Genomic DNA, 16307 nt, shown 5'->3' with positions numbered 1-16307 from the left:
GGTCACTAAGGATGACATTATAAGGAGCAACCTCTCCCCAGCCACATACAACTCCGGGGGTTTCTGGGGAATGAAAACCATCCCTTGAAGACTTCTGTACGATATCCTATACATTCATGCTGCCACAGTCTTCCTCCTCCTGTTTATTTTGTGGCCCCGCAGGAATGTTATCTGCATAAAGGGGGCCATGTGAGGAAAGGAAGTCCTCCTCTTCCTCCCACTGTTCTGCCTCAAATGCCCTGTCCACGAATCCACAAAGCGTGTACTCCAGCAGGAAGACTAGAGGGACAGTGTCACTGATACATGCATCGTCGCGGCTCACCATCCTTGTGGCCTCCTCAAATGGTGACAGGACAGTGCATGAATCCTTTATCAGCAGGCACTGGCATGGCGAAAAGAAGCCAAGCTCCCCTGAGCCTGTTCTTGTGCCATACTCACACAGGTACTCATTGATGGGCTTCTGCTGCATGTGCAGATGCTGCAGCATTGCCAATGTTGAGTTCCACCTGGTGGGCATGTCACAAATCAGGCAATTGGTGGGCAGGTTGAATTCCCTTTGAATGTCAGCCAGCCGAGCACTGGCATTGTAGAACCGCCAGAAATGGCCACAGACTTTTCTGGCCTGTCTCAGAAGATCTTGAAAGCCCGGGTACCTGTTCAAGGAACAATGCACCACCAAATTCAGGACATGTTCTAAGCATGGAACATGTGTCAAGTGTCCCTGTCGGAGTGCGGAGGGAAGGTTGGTGCCATTGTTGCATACAACTATTCCTGGCTCAAGCTGCCGTGGCATCAACCACCTCTAAGCCTGCCCCTGCAGAGCTGACAGAATCTCTGGCCCAGTGTGGTTCCTGTCCATATGATGGTACAGAGTTGGAATGGCTTTACGTGAAAATAAATTTTTTTTGGAACGTTCCACATTGCTATACCATCATCACTCTCAGTGCAGGTTTTTGAGAGGACTTGAGGTATAGTAGGGGTAGAGATCTCAGATGAGGAGCAAGGAGAAGTCTGCATTTTATTATGATGATGTCTTTCAGGTGCTGTTGCCAACAGACTGCATGGCAGGTCGTCATATGTCTTGTCAAGCATGAGGGGCCCAAGCGGCTGGTGTTCTGGCTAAGCTTGATCCGCTTCAGACAAAGATTGCAAACAGCAACGCTGTGGTCTTCTGCACATGTGTTGAAAATAGCCCACACCAATGAACTTTTGGAAGTCAGTGGGAGAGTTAGAAGTGCCCTGCATCAATGGAGCTCTGTGGTGTGATGCAATAGGGTGGCTGCCCTTAAGCCGGCCCCTGGAGGACATCCCGCCTCATTGGAGTTGTTCCGCCTCCTCCTCACTTTCCTCCTCTATCATCTCGGGCATCCAAGTACGGTCAGTGACTTCATCATCCCCTCACTCCTCGTCACTGGAGAAAAACTTGGCAGTATGCTGCAGCTTTTGGAACATGACTGCTAGTTTCTTGTTACCCCTCTCTCCAGGCTCACGTTATTCCCTTCCTCAACCTGGGGACCAACATCGGAGCATTCAAATTGCTGCACATCCTCCAGCATCATGTAACTGATACTATGGTTGAATAATTCAGGTGACTCCTCCGTGTATGATGGTGAGGCTATGGAAGGAGTAGCTGTGGACAAGGAGCTTGTGGAGTAGGCCACTTTGACAGCTGCATTGGAAGGCAAACTAGTATGAGCCTGTTTGACAGAGGATGAGGAGATTGAGGACGACTTAGTTATCCACTCCACCAACTCTTCTGCATGTTGTGCCTCAATAACATGCCCAGCACTGGAAAAAAAGGACAAGCGTGCCCCGCCTGCAGAGGATGCACCATGTCCCTGGCCACCACTTTTCACTGTGGACACAGAGAATGCTTGCCCTCTTTTAGTGGCCTGTGAGCGTCTGCCTCTCCTTGTTGGCCTTTCGGACATGATGGGGATTTTTGGAGGTTTTTTTATATCTTTTTTTTAGTGTGGGAAGGGAATATGGTGCTTTGGTGCAACACTTTTGTACTTGGTGCACTATAAACCATATTATATATTTTCTTAATAAAGGAAAACGTAATAAAGCCAAAAGAAAACCTTTGCTGACGCAGAAGGAATAGCACCTGCGACGCAAAAGGGAGGACAGCAATTATGCCCTAAATAAAATTAGTGCTGCTACACCACAAAAAACCCCCCACTGCTGATGCAGAAGGAATAGCACCTGCAACACAAAAGGGGGACAGCAATTATTCCCTAAATACAAGTAATGCTGCTGCGCCACAAAGAAACCCCACTGCTGGTGCAGAAGGAATAGCACCTGCAACACAAAAGGGGACAGCAATTATGCCCTAAAATACAAGTAGTGCTGCTGCGCCCAAAAAAAAACACTGCTGGTGCAGAAGGAATAGCACCTGTGACACAGAAGGGGGAGTACTAATATAGAACCTAATGCTGCAAAAAAAAATTGAAAAGAAAAAAAAAAAAAAAAAAATTATATATATATATATATATATAAATATATATACCGACACTTCAGTGGCCCCACTACACTGTGTTACACAAGAATCACAGCACAGCGCTACACTGACTGCACTACACTGTTATACAAAAATTAGCCCTACGCTACACTGCACAGCATTACACTGTGTCATACAAGAACAAGAATTAGCATAGCACAGAACTACACTAACTGCCTTACACACAATCAGCACAGTACTACACTAAACTGACTGCAGTACACTGTGTTATACAAGAATCAGCCCTACACTACACTACACTGATTGAATTTAATATGAAAGCACAATCCACAAACGACCTGCCTAATCTCCACTAACACACTACACATGGCTGCTGTGTAAGCAGCCTTATAAAGTGTGGGGCATGGACTTAGCCCCTGAGCCATAATTGGCCAATCATGGCTCTGACAGGACATTGGGCTGTGATTGGCTGAAGCATACAGGTCAGGTGCATGCTTTGGCCAATCACAAGCACTTAATGCACTGTAATTGCACAGTGCATTACAAGGCGCTTATCGGTGGGCGAACTTCCCGCCGAGCACCACTTACGTTCGACTTGAACATTCAGCCCATCCCTATTCCTGAGATGTGTGAAAAACTGGTCACCAGCTACAAGAAACGTCTTACCTCTGTGCTTGCCAACAAGAGTTTCTCCACCAAGTACTATGACATGTTTTGCTTGGGGATCAAATACTTATTTTACTCTCTGAACCGCAACTTAATTTATAGCAATTGTTGTATGTGTTTTTTCTAGATTCTTGGTTGATATTTTGTCTCCATCATTTAAAATACACCTATGATAAAAATTGTAGACACTTCATTTCTATGTAAGTGAGCAAACTTACAAAATGTACTGGGGATCAAACAATTATTTTCCCCACTGTATATATGTGTTCATGTGTTCTGTTTGGATGCAAAAGTGATTAAAGTTCATCAGAGAGGATTATTTGAGGATGCACTTATAATCTTACCATACGGTACTTAGAGTGGCTGGTGCTTATATATACTATGCACAAGGGATTGACACCTGGTTTAAAGAGATAAACTTACATATAGATGCACTTTTGTGAGTAATATGTTTTGCAGTTGGTGAAATAGGTTTTGTTACATCATCACACTATGTGAGTTTTTTTTCATTTTTTGGAGTTTCCAACACAACGTGTTGTGGTGAGGAGGGAATTAATCCATCTAGAGGAGAGGTTGAGACAAACAATGACAGACGAATGTGAAGATTATGAAAGGCTTTATTTGAGATATATGAGGATAAGGGATCTGATGGAGATTTGTTTGATGTAACCACAATATAAATGCATGGTATTTATTGATGGTATCAGACATACTACACCATATATACTATTTTTTCTTTCGAGATTTCTCACAGAAGGGAGGGAGACATTACAAATAAGCTTCATCAGAGGGGACATCACTGGAGTTGCTTGACCCATTTGGACTTGGGAATGTTATAAATTCTTTGGAAGGACACTTTTTGGACTGGGACTTTAGGAGTACATTCTGTTTATTTTTAGTAAGCTCTGTTCTTACCTATATGTTGTTTCCCCATTGGGATTGTGGGGTTTTCTCAGCTGCTACTATAGCCTTGAGGTAAAAAATACAAAAACCCTGGTGCGCTAATTGTTTTAGCTATAGATCGATTCCTTCCTCAGATTTAATCAACTTATTACCATCACTGATATCCCCCACCATATTGGCCACCTCTACCTGTTTTTTTTGGATAACTACTTGTCCTTTTGGATGTGATACAACATGATTTTATATGATTATAAACACCTACAATGTAAACCTGTAAACATATCTAACTATTCAACTTTCTCAATGTACAATATTTGGTGTACATTAACTTGTACTACAACTTGTTCATTGTAATCCTGTTTTCACTGATAAAACAGGGTTTAAACTCGCGCAAGGGTGTAAATCCCAGAACACTACTTTTGTGTGCTCTGGGATTTATGTTGTGTGTATGTGTTTACACAAGCTTGTCAAGCTCAGCATGCAGCTAACGCACATTCATTCATTACAATGGGCAGCTATATGCTACATCTGTCTGTCCCGGCAGATGTTATAGGATTTAACAGTGACCATTCTATTTCACCAAGAGCTTTTTCCATGTCTAAAGCATTGATTATATAAGGGTGGGAATAGTTGGATACTATGGTAGCTGATAGCAGTGTACACATTCCCATAGAGGGGTGTCTATTTTTTATAAAGCCTTGTTTTTGTAGTATATAAAGGGGGGGGGGGGAATGGGACTTTAAATGAGATGCCTTGTACCTGGTATAAACGGACAGGCATCTCCATCCCTATATATTTGGTAAAAACAGGGAAGAACGGTTGGGACTTTGAGTAAGGCAAAGACTAGCAGCTGATACGGTGGTGTATTGTAATAACAGTATATTTAAAACATAAATAAACAAAGCATTTTGCATAAAAAAAGATTGTAAGTTGTAGACAAGAGCCAATATTACATAGACAGCAGGTAGATGGGTGATACATGGTTACAAACAGTAGCAACATTACATACATACAGTTAAGTGGAATGACTGCATCAAAGAAAGCTTGACACGTTTCGTGCACTAAAATGCTCTGCCTCAGGAACGGATGCACGACAAAAGTAAAACAGCTCGAGGTATGAAGTGGTGCTGACGATATTTATGTAGTATGTGCTTCATCAAAGTCCAAAAAGGGAGTACTATGTATTAAAATGGTATGAAAAACTAACAGCCACATAGGGCTAATGTCTTATAGGAGTGATTTATAAAATCTGGCTTGGAAGCCATTAGGGCCATAGGTCTTGGTATTAGCTGAGGTTTAATTGCTAATTGGACCACAGCTGTAGTAATGGAGTCATTTGAGGAATTACGGTATGTTGTTCTGCAGTAAATGTAGATAGGCCTGCTTTAGCAATCAAGGCTTCCAGTGTTGCGGGTTGAGCGGGTTGGGCTGTGTAAAGCTGTGTAAAAAAAACATTCAAAATAGATAATAATTGTGGCAGGAACTGTAGAAGGTGTCAGGATCTTTGAGCTTCAAGGTGATATGTTTGGGGTTATTAGGTTTGATCAGTTTTGAATATAGTAAACCAACATTATTATCCCATCCATAATAATAATTTTGCGGGAATAAGAAATATCTTGTTAATACTTCAGAAGCGAGGGGGATCACTTCCTCCTGGCATGCCCATTTACACTGTAATGTATTACACTCAAGATGACATTTATAAGCATGTGTAACCTCATACTGTGGCTCAAAATGACACTTATAGGAGTGGGTAGCCCTGCATGACTGCCCTTGTGCATGACTGCCCTTGAGATTCAGCAAGATACAGTAGGAGTCTCACAATTTTTAAGTTGTCATTGAAACTGTTTGCTCATTGGATTTTTAGAAAATCTTTGAATTGTGGGGATTTAGTGAGAGAAGAGTAGAGTTCCCTTGCCAGAGATTTGGATATAGGATGTTGCAAGGATAGGGACATTTTAACAGAGCATGATCAAAGAGATTACCTCTAGTTTACTCCAGGGCTTTAAAAATGTAATAGGTTGTAATAGTCCTTGGATAATGGGACTCTATGTGGCTAGGCTGTCAATAGGTCTCACACATGTGGTATCTTCTTACTCAGGAGCAGAATGTGTTTTGGGGTGTAATTACAAGTATGCCTATGCTGTGTGTGAGAAAAAACTTGTTACTATGACAATTTTTGTGAAAAAATAATAATTTCTTCATTTTCAAAAGAATTGTTAGAAAAAAATGAAACTTCAAAAAACTCACCATGCCTTTTACTAAATACTAGTGATGAGCTGAACACCCCCCTGTTCGGTTCACACTAGAACATCTCAAACAGACAAAATATTCTAGCGAACACTTACAAGTCCTCATTTTAATGGCTTAAATGTAAGTGACTATTAATCACATGCTGGCCAGGGATTCAAACCCCCAAGCCTCTCACTTGCAAGCCCGTTATTCTACCAGCTATGCCACCAAGGCAACTGAGTAACCTAAGATTCTCTCTGCCTAACAATCCTCTATATGAGTTTGACCTCTCTTTTATAGGGCTCTGACATCACCAGCCCCCATAATCCACGGCTCAGGTGCAGTGAATAAATTACTGACGTCACTTCTGAAGGGGCGGGGACAATTAATAGGTTTTAATTAAAATCCATAATTAATATTAATCACCTTCTGGCCTGGGGATTAAAACTCACAGCCTCTCGTTTGTAAGCCCGTTATTCTACCAGCTACGCCACCAATCCAGCTGATTAACCTTGGACTGTCTCTGGCTTACTAACTTCTATCTGAGTTTGACAGCTCTTTTATAGGGCTCTGAAGTCACCAGTGCCCCATAATTCATTGCTTAGGTGCAGCGAATAAATCACTGATGTCAGTAATTTATTCACTGCACCTGAGCAATGGGCTTTTATCGCAAAAAAAAAAAAAAGTGCCTGTACAAAAGTGGTTAATTAACAAGGAGGTGTTTCTATAAACATGTCATGTGCTTTAAAATAGCAAGTATTTTCCCTGTCTGTCAAGATTAGGAGACTCCAAGCATCCACCAAGCGAGTGTGGATCAGTAAGTGCTTTAGATCTGTTGTGGATATATGAGACATCAGACTGGATGGATTGGAGCAATCTGGAGAAGAATCAATGGTGGGGAAAAAGGGATGGCCCCATTCCATTCAGTCAGCTGAAAAAGACTAGAAATTGGTGCTAGTGCTAGGGGCATAGACAGTACAAAGGGAGTAGGTAGTGCCTGAAATTTCCAAGACTATTAATATGTATCTTTCTGGATTAATTTTGATATGCAGTCAGGTGTAGGGTAGGTAATTGTAAAATATTACTGCAACCCTTTTTTATGTCTTAGAAGAGGTAGCATTGATTTCCTTAATAAACACATTTTTGAGCCTAAACTTCTATTTTTATTGTCTCCTGAAGAAAGACAATATCTGGTGCTAATCTCCTGACATGAAGAAAGACTGTATTTATTTTCTGTGAATTAGACCAGCTACAATCAAAGAGATGGGTTTCAAAGCTATATATGATCTATTAGACAATGCAAGAGATGTTGCATGTTAAAATTTCATGGTAGGTCAGAAAAGCATGCCATCAAAAAGAATTGGTGCCTCTGAAGTAGGGACAACATGCTGCTGTGTCACAATGAATGAGGGCATCTGGTTCTTTATTGACATTGACATATTGGCTGGCTGCCACTTGAGTAGTATACTTTGGATTAAAAGAACAAAGATGTTATAACAACAATAATATAACACAGAATGCACCTCTTTTGTGGATTGAACAAACAATAACCTAATTTTATATTTTAAACAAGTTTCATGCTGCACCCAAACATGGACAGAAGAGTAGCCATGCCTTAACACAACTGTTACAAAAATCGTGAAGACAGGATAAAACAGATGTGAAAAATGTGTTGTTAGCAAGACAATATACAGTATGTGCAAGAAGAGTGTCCTTGTAAAAAGAGAAAGGAGTCTTAATTTTAAAGTTAAGGTACAGAAATGTCTGTAAGAAGAATACAGTTCTGAATAGTGGTCAGGGCAGTCCTCGCAGATTCAAGTGTCAGGTGGAAGAAGATCTCTTGGTTGAAGTTTCAACACAGAAGCAGGGTAGTGAAACAATTTGGTGTCTCCATTCCAAACTCATGGTTTTACTGGGTATAACAAGGAGAAGTAATTTCTCAATGTTCTCAGATAGCATGTTGTAGTTTTCAAAGTGGGTCAAAAGCCTTTCTTCTTTGGGTGACTGCAAATGAAAAATGTTGGAAGATGAAGATATTTTTTCTGACATTTTTTGTTTATTTAGTCCTTTGGTAAGCTTTAAGTATTGCCTCTTTATCACCAAAGTGAATATGGCTTTGGGATTTTTTTTTTTTTTTTTTTTTTTTACGCCTAGTCGTTCTGGCCCTGGGCAGGGATCATGTTCAATTTTAAATGCAAGATGGGTCTGGAGGTCAAGAGCAATCACGAGGTCAGCTGTAAGGTAGTTAAGTAAACCTTGTCCCTTAATATGTTCAAGAATGCTAATGAATCGTAGGTGACATCTTTTGTTTCTGTTTTCAAGGTTCTAAAGTTTGTTTTCTATGGATGTGAGAAGGAGGGATTGTGGTGACAATTTGTTTTGTGAAATTAATAATTGATCCTTTTAATCACTTACTCTTGGGCCAAGCTACATGATTCTTTTTTTGTGCTAGAAGAGATGGTTTCAAGAGCAAAGTTATTGGGTTTTTGGAGGCTGTTGAATTTATTTTTTTTTCATCACAGTAAGGTGAAAGAATTTTAGATACCTCCTCCACAGTGGATTTAGCACTGGCTGATGACTCTGGTGGGGAGTAGACTGTGAAGATATCATGCTGTAAGTCTTAGCACAGAGCTAGAAGGAGGTGAGGCAGGTGGAGAAGAGGGAAATTTAGACTTCACTGAGGTCTAACTTTTTGTAATTTTGTTTCCATATAGGTGATAACATTCCTTGCTGATATATTTAGCCATGTTTCAAAAACGCAGTAAGCAACAGGGAAAGGGTAAATTAGGTCTAATTGATAAGCAATTGAAGAAGAAATTTGGTAAGTTTGAAAATCATTAGTTATGGTATTTCCCCCTCTAGAGCAAATTTTCAATTTTTCACACATAAAATCTGCACTTTTGGCTAATAAATTGCTTAGAACCCGCATTATACATTTTCTAAATGCAGGGGTCCTGTAAAAAAATGTTAATAGTTACAATTTTTGTATGTTTCACAATATTTGAGCTTATAAAATCTATATTTTAAGGAAATGACACACAAACACAATTTTATCTTTTTTTTACAAAATAAAAGATGAGGTAGTGTTGAGTAAATAGATACAAATTATTAAAGCCTTTAAACTGTGTGAGCCCCCAAAACCCAATTAATCAAATCAATAGTTGGTGCTTTAAATGCTTTTACAGTTAACCATTATTGAGGGACTTACAGTTATGGCTCTCACTCCAGTTTTCACAGTGATATATAACACATGTGGCACAATCGCTTTTTACAAACATGTGCACACTCTATGCACATTTTTGTATTTATGGATGTGTGCAGGGTGACTGGGTTGCTTTTAAATATTTTTTGTTTTGTTTTGTTTGTTTTAATTCTATTTTTTTTTTATCATTTAACTTTATTGCTATCACAAGAGGACCAACAAGCCCCTTAGGTGATGTGATAGCATTGGAGAACAGGTTCTCTTGATGGAGACATCAGGGTCCTTTTAGACACCTAATGTCTCCTTTGCCCTCCACTGTAGCTATTCCAACACCAATCATGCTTAATTAGCTGCTTCCATGGCCACAGCAGCTGGAGAATAACAGTTCTGAACTTTGAAATGCTTGCAGATGAGCTCTCCTACTGCCTCCTCACATTCCTGAAGGCATTCCTTGGGCTTCTGGGAAGAATGGAAGAGCCCAAGAACCATGGCTGGAATAGAGCTTGTTTGAAACACTTCAGACTTTGCACTAACTATTTACATCTTGAGAGCTAAACTAGTTAAGATTCTTGACTAGCTAGTTGATGTTACATGATCTTAGCAAACTCTAATCACAGAATTATTTAAAAGGGTTCATTTTTTTAAACTCAGCCAAGCAAGACCTAGGTAAATATTTATGGCAATGGGATGGCATATTTATATTAAGTCTGAGCAGCAAACTGCCAAACTATTCCAAGGATTTATATATTTGTAATAGTTAAGTAGTTAAATGAGAAAACTGCTTTCTACCAAAAAATGTTTTTAGTTGTGTTTGGGAGCCTTAAGATGATCACATTTTAGTTGTAAACCTTGCTAAATAATAAGGAGCTATATCATTAAATAGCAGCTGACATGTTCAAGGTCATGTTGGGGATTCTGTGACCCCCCCTTCCATTGCTTCCCAAGAGATGTCTGTGATTATCAGTCACTGATCCTAATCAGATGCGCTCAGTTGCCCGTGATAATTTTTGGCCTATAGATTACACTCAATAGGGCCACCTCATTGGGGACTTGAGCACATTCATTCGCACATTACAATGTCAACTGCTCCGTCAGCTATAGACATACACAGATTCAAAGATTTGAGTGGAATGATAAGGATTAGAATTGACAGCTAGAAACCATTCTTACTAGCTCTGCACTTTTTCTAGTACAATATAATTTCATCTACATGGTTAAAGAACACCAGCTCAAAGATAAAGCATTTCCAGTCAAAGCTAAATGTATTGAAGGTTGTCTGTTATAATTAATAAGCGAAACATTCACAAGTGTAAACATTCAGAAAATCCACGCTGAATAATGATTTTTCTAGATGTATTTCTAAATTTTTATTAATATTTCCTTAGATCAAAGGGCCTTGTTTATCACTTATGAAATCTGAGAAAACAAATTGCTTCCATCAATTCTTTTGTTTTTTAGCAACCAATTTGATTCTTCCTTTCAATCTCCCATACTGCAAAGGGAGAATCTGGCCAATTGCTTTGGGGCAATACAGATTGTTTACAAGTATGCAAAACACATCACACAGCATTCACTTTTATGGCTAGGGAGAATATATTTTTCTTGTTCAAAGTATGTTATTAGGTTTTCAAAATAAAGTGAACATTTGCAAAATAATGTCAATGACCAGGAAAGGCAAAAACCTGACAATAGATAAGGAAGAATGATGCTCCTACGTGCTTCGGAAGTGAGGTGCTCAATGCTATAATCCCCTCTAATGGGATCTATCTGTTACAAGGAGAGAGACAAACACAGAGATCCTCTAGCATTTAGCAATACCAACAGTGGTATTCCATGTGACGTGCAAGGAGAACATCTTTCGATTTAAGGGGTCAATAAAATTGCTCCAACAGTACTTTGCTGAAATGGGTTATCAAAATGCATAACTAAAGTATACCATATGACCTCTTGTTAGGGGAGGCCATTATAGCAGTAATAGAATATACTGTATATGGATGTAGGAAGATTGGGGGGGAGGGGGAGGGAAGGAAGGGAAAAAAGATCATTTAGAGAGAGAGAGGGGTAGAAAGAAAAGAGGAGGGTTCAGAGGATATGGCGACCACTAGTAAGGCATATGGGATATCTCTGGATAAAGGAAATTACCAGGAGAGTAATACTAACTCGTTAAAGTCTGGTGGAAGTCCATGAGTAATCTATGGCTTCCATAGGGAAGCTAGGGAGAATATATTTAATGAAATTATCTAAAAATTAAGGTTTAACACAGTAAAGTGGTTATAAAGTCTAAACGCTTTTTAACCTTGAAGGGTAAGTTAACCCTAACACTAAAATCGCTACATCTACAGGCATCCCAATTTAACACTAACCTATCTAGCCCTGTAAAGAAGTAATCAATATACAGTACATACCTTTTTTGAAGCCAATCCAGTCTGGTCTTGAGCGGCGGAAGCTCTGCAGAGGACACAGCCGAAAAGGGCTGTGAAATGAATGGGAAATGACGTCACCCAGAGAGTTACAATGGAGCTTCCATTGTCGGCTGCCTTTTCTGCACCTGCCTCCATAGCTCAGAGTGGGACCAGACCAGAGTGGCTTCAGAAAAGGTATGTATACTGATTTCTTCTCTACAGGGCTAGATAAGTTGGTTTTAGATTGTGGATGGCTGTAGATGTAGAGATTGTAGTGTTAGTGTGGACTTTCCCTTTAATGCATTCTATGCATTAAAATGGTAGTAAAGCGCTGTTTTTTTTTTTTTTTGCAACCTGCAAGGCAATATCGCATACTAGCACATTATGTGAAGTTTACCCGAAACTGAAGCCCCAAGCGCTGGCTGGTACTGCTGTGGGTACTGCTGGTTTAGGCTGGTACTGCTGGCTGGTACTGTGCTGTGGGTACTGCTGGCTGGTACTGCTGGCTCAGGCTGGTACTACTGGCTAGTACTGCTGGCTGGTACTGCTGTGGGTACTGCTGGCTGGTACTGCTGTGGGTACTGCTGGCTCTGGCTGGTACTGCTGGCTCTGGCTGGCACTGCTGTGGGTACTGCTGGCTCTGTCTGGTACTGCTGTGGGTACTGCTGGTTCTGGCTGGTACCGCTGTGGGTACTGCTGGTTCTGGCTGGTACTGCTGTGGGTACTGCTGGCTCTGGACGGTACTGCTGTGAGTACTGCTGGTTCTGGCTGGTACTGCTGTGAGTACTGCTGGCTCTGGCTGGTACTGCTGGTCCTGGCTGGTACTGCAGTGATTACTGCTGGTTCTGGCTGGTACTGCCGGCTCTGGCTGGTACTGCTGTGAGTACTGCTGGTTCTGGCTAGTACTGCTGGTTCTGGCTGGTACTGCTGGCTCTGGCTGGTACTGCTGTGAGTACTGCTGGCTCTGGCTGGTACTGCTGTGCGTGCTGCTGGTGGGAAATGCTGGCTAGCAGCGGCGCCGCGCTGGAGGAAAATGCGATATTTCCTGTATTGGTCACAGGCAGAGTGCATTTGATATCACTCCGCCTGTGACTCACTCAGACCGTCAGAATGGAGCCGGAACTATACAGGAAGCATCAGCTCCATTCTGACAGATCAGCTGAGAGACACAGACTCAGCTGCACGGGGGGGCCAGACCAAATTACTTTGAGGGCCGCATACGGCCCCCGGGCCTTAGGTTCCCCACCCCTGCTTTAAAAACATACCTGGAAGTAACATTCTACAGTCAATGTAAATACTGTAAATAGTTATCCTACACCACTTTATGGGAATACCAACACTGGGATATGTATAAGGCCTCTTTCACGCAAACGATCCGATCAGATCCGTCAGTTTTTTAGGCGGATCTGATCGGATCCTCCATGCATCCCTATGGGGCAGTGGATGTCAGCGGAGACATGTCCGCTGACACCCGCTGCCATCCGCATCCGATCCTGTCCGTGAAATCCGGACGGATGGAAACCCTAATTTCCATCCGACCAGGTGATCAGATCAGATGGGATCAGATGAGAGCGGATCGGCGGTCCGCTATCATCCGATTCCCCCATAGAGAACAGCGGGGCTCTGACACCTCCTTCTCTTCACACAGAGCGGAGAGGGAGCTGTCACCTGCTTGCTCAGTGGGGATCAGTGTATCGATCCCCCGCTGAGCAGCACGTAGTCCGCCAACGGAGGCGGACCGTGTGAAAGGAGCCTCATTTGCCTCATTTGCCTAACATGGACCCAACTGTTAAAAGAGATCTGGGGGTTGATTTACTAAAACTGGAGAATGAAAAATCTGGTGCAGCTGTGCATGATGGCCAATCAGCTTCTAACTTCAGCTTGTTCAGGTTAAAGTGGCTGTAAACCTCAGACATGAAATATGAAAAAAGCATATCCCTCTATAGTGTGCACTTGTCTCAATTAAGAGCACAAAGTGTCATTTATGCCTGGTGTTTCCCTCCTCTGCTATCAGCATGAGTCAATCATAGCCAGTGAGACAAAAAGGAGAGAGTGGGGGCAGGCTGAGCTGTTCTCCATGTGTGAAAGGACACACAGAGCAGTGGCTCAGGAGCGAACCTGCTCAGGTGACCCCATAGCAAGCCGCTTGCTATGGGGTGCTCAGCACAAGGGAAGGGCCAGGAGTGCCGACGGGGGGACCTGAAAAGAGATGGGGGCTGCTTTGTGCAAAACCACTGCACAGAGCAGGTAAGTATAACATGTTTGTTATTATTTAAATAAAATCTGCCTTTGACAAAAAAAAAAAAAAAAAAAAAGTAAAAACTAGAAGATGATTGGTTTCCATTCAGAAGTGCACCAGATTCTTCACTCTCCAGTTTTAATAAATCAACACCCTGTACTTCTCAAGATCTATATATATTTCTAAAGGAAAATACCACAGTAAAAACTCATCATGTTATAGTGTTCTAGCTATGTTATTCAACACTAAAATAGTATATGCGGTTCAGTCTCATTTCAATTAGGCTTTTAGTAGGATTTATTTTTAGCAGAAATTTAACCTAATAAATGTAGGTAACACAATAACTTTACTTCCTAAAACCTCCCAGTTTCATTTTTAGGAATAGAAACACACAAGCTACACTCCACTATAACTTTTTTTATGAAGCAGAACAAGTTTTATTGATGCCAGATTAGGTAAAACAGACATTCTTTACTCCGTCAATCCCTGATCACTTTGCACAGGATAAATTTGAAACGAAGGCCCAGAGCTAGGAGGAAAGAATGAAGCGTAGGGCTGGAAGGGGAACCAGAGATCAGAGAGTTAATGTATAAAAGAGAGAGGTGGGAGTCTTACTTACGTGATTGGTTGAGTAGACAGTGTGATGGGGGTGATGGGGGAGGAGCATGGAAGAAAAGACTGTAGGAAGGGGTGGTACAGTAACAGTCGGAGTGGGGAGCCATCAGCTTTCCTGAGATAGGGTAAGCAGTTGGAGAGGTAGGTATGGAGATGGCTGTTGAGACCCTTTGGGTGGGATTAAAAATCGATTGTGCTACAAGTGGGGGAACCATTGTTGGTATGGTGTCCTCTGGTTGGTTGTGGTCCAATGAGAGGGACCAGGTAGTGTTAGACCTGTAAGGTCTTTGGGACAAGTGGTAATGTCCCCGAGTCTGTGTTTTGCAGCTGGGTGGGGACATCTAGCTTTGATTTATGTTACTGTGATTTTATTGTTATTTATAATTTATGTTGTTTAGTAAAAGGCCAGAAGGCCATTTAACTCCACCTTGTGTCCTATGTCTTAAAGAGGAAGTAAACCCTAAGCAACAACATGAGAAAAAAAAACCTGCAAAGACAAAGGCATAATGAGCTAGTATGCATCGCATACTAGCTCATTATGAAATACTTACCTTAGAACGAAGCCCCCTTAGTGCCCCCCGCTCAGCGACAGGATGGCTGACATGTTCGGCCGTCCTGCTTCCTGGTTCGCATCCTCCGGCCATCTGATTGGCCGGAGGTGGGACTACATCCCTCCCACGCATGCGCACAGGAGCCACCGTTCACGGCACAGGGCTCTAAAAGAACGGCATGGGTGGCCATTCCTTCAGAGCGCATGCACCGATGACGTCATCGGCTGCATCAAAGGTAAATATCTCCTACACGGGACAAGTTTAGGAGATATTTACAGTACCTATAGGTAAGCCTATATATATGGAACAGGATGCAATATATATGGAACAGGGAGCAGACTAGTGCAACATCACTACGTTCTAGATATCACTGTCCATATTGAAACCACAGTCAATCAAATACAAGAGCACGTATATTATGACAGTACCCCAAAATATATTATCCACAATTTATTTGCCACCCAACTCCTTATGTTCCTAAATCATCTTTGTTACCAAGAGAAGTAAACACCTACTCTTATCGCATAGGTAGTTGAGGATATTAGCAGAGATATGAAAATAATACTTAATTCTCCCAATGCTTTCTAACTCCTTGTTTATGCAGGTAGAGTAAGGGAAACTTTCTGGTGCTTCATGATACAACCTTTGGGGAATGAATAAGGAAATTTGAGGAAAAGCAAAAATTTGGTGATTATACCCCCTGTAGCCTGAATTGCCTTTTATTTTTCTTCTAGCCCTTGTTTAAAAGCTATTTGCAGTGCCTTTTTCTTGTATGTCTTTTCATCTAATTCTTCTCCATATTAGTTGTGCTCATGATCACGCTGTGACATTTTCAGAATTGAATAGTAAGGGCAGCGCCTGTTGCAGACCTTGACCTAGGACTGGCTGTGATGAGAATGATTTGATCTAAACCCTGGTGACTCTTTAAGCAAAGCACATTAACTGAATATTTCATGCAAGACACATTACAGCATTCATCATGATTTATTGAAAATGATGGCGCTCTGTGTATATTAATACAATGTATTTTCTTCGG

Source organism: Pelophylax lessonae (genome assembly GCF_965119305.1).
Source record: "Pelophylax lessonae genome assembly, chromosome: 2".
Taxonomy (NCBI): domain Eukaryota; kingdom Metazoa; phylum Chordata; class Amphibia; order Anura; family Ranidae; genus Pelophylax; species Pelophylax lessonae.
The sequence above is the reverse complement of the archived record's forward strand: the minus strand, read 5'-3'. Positions refer to the sequence as shown.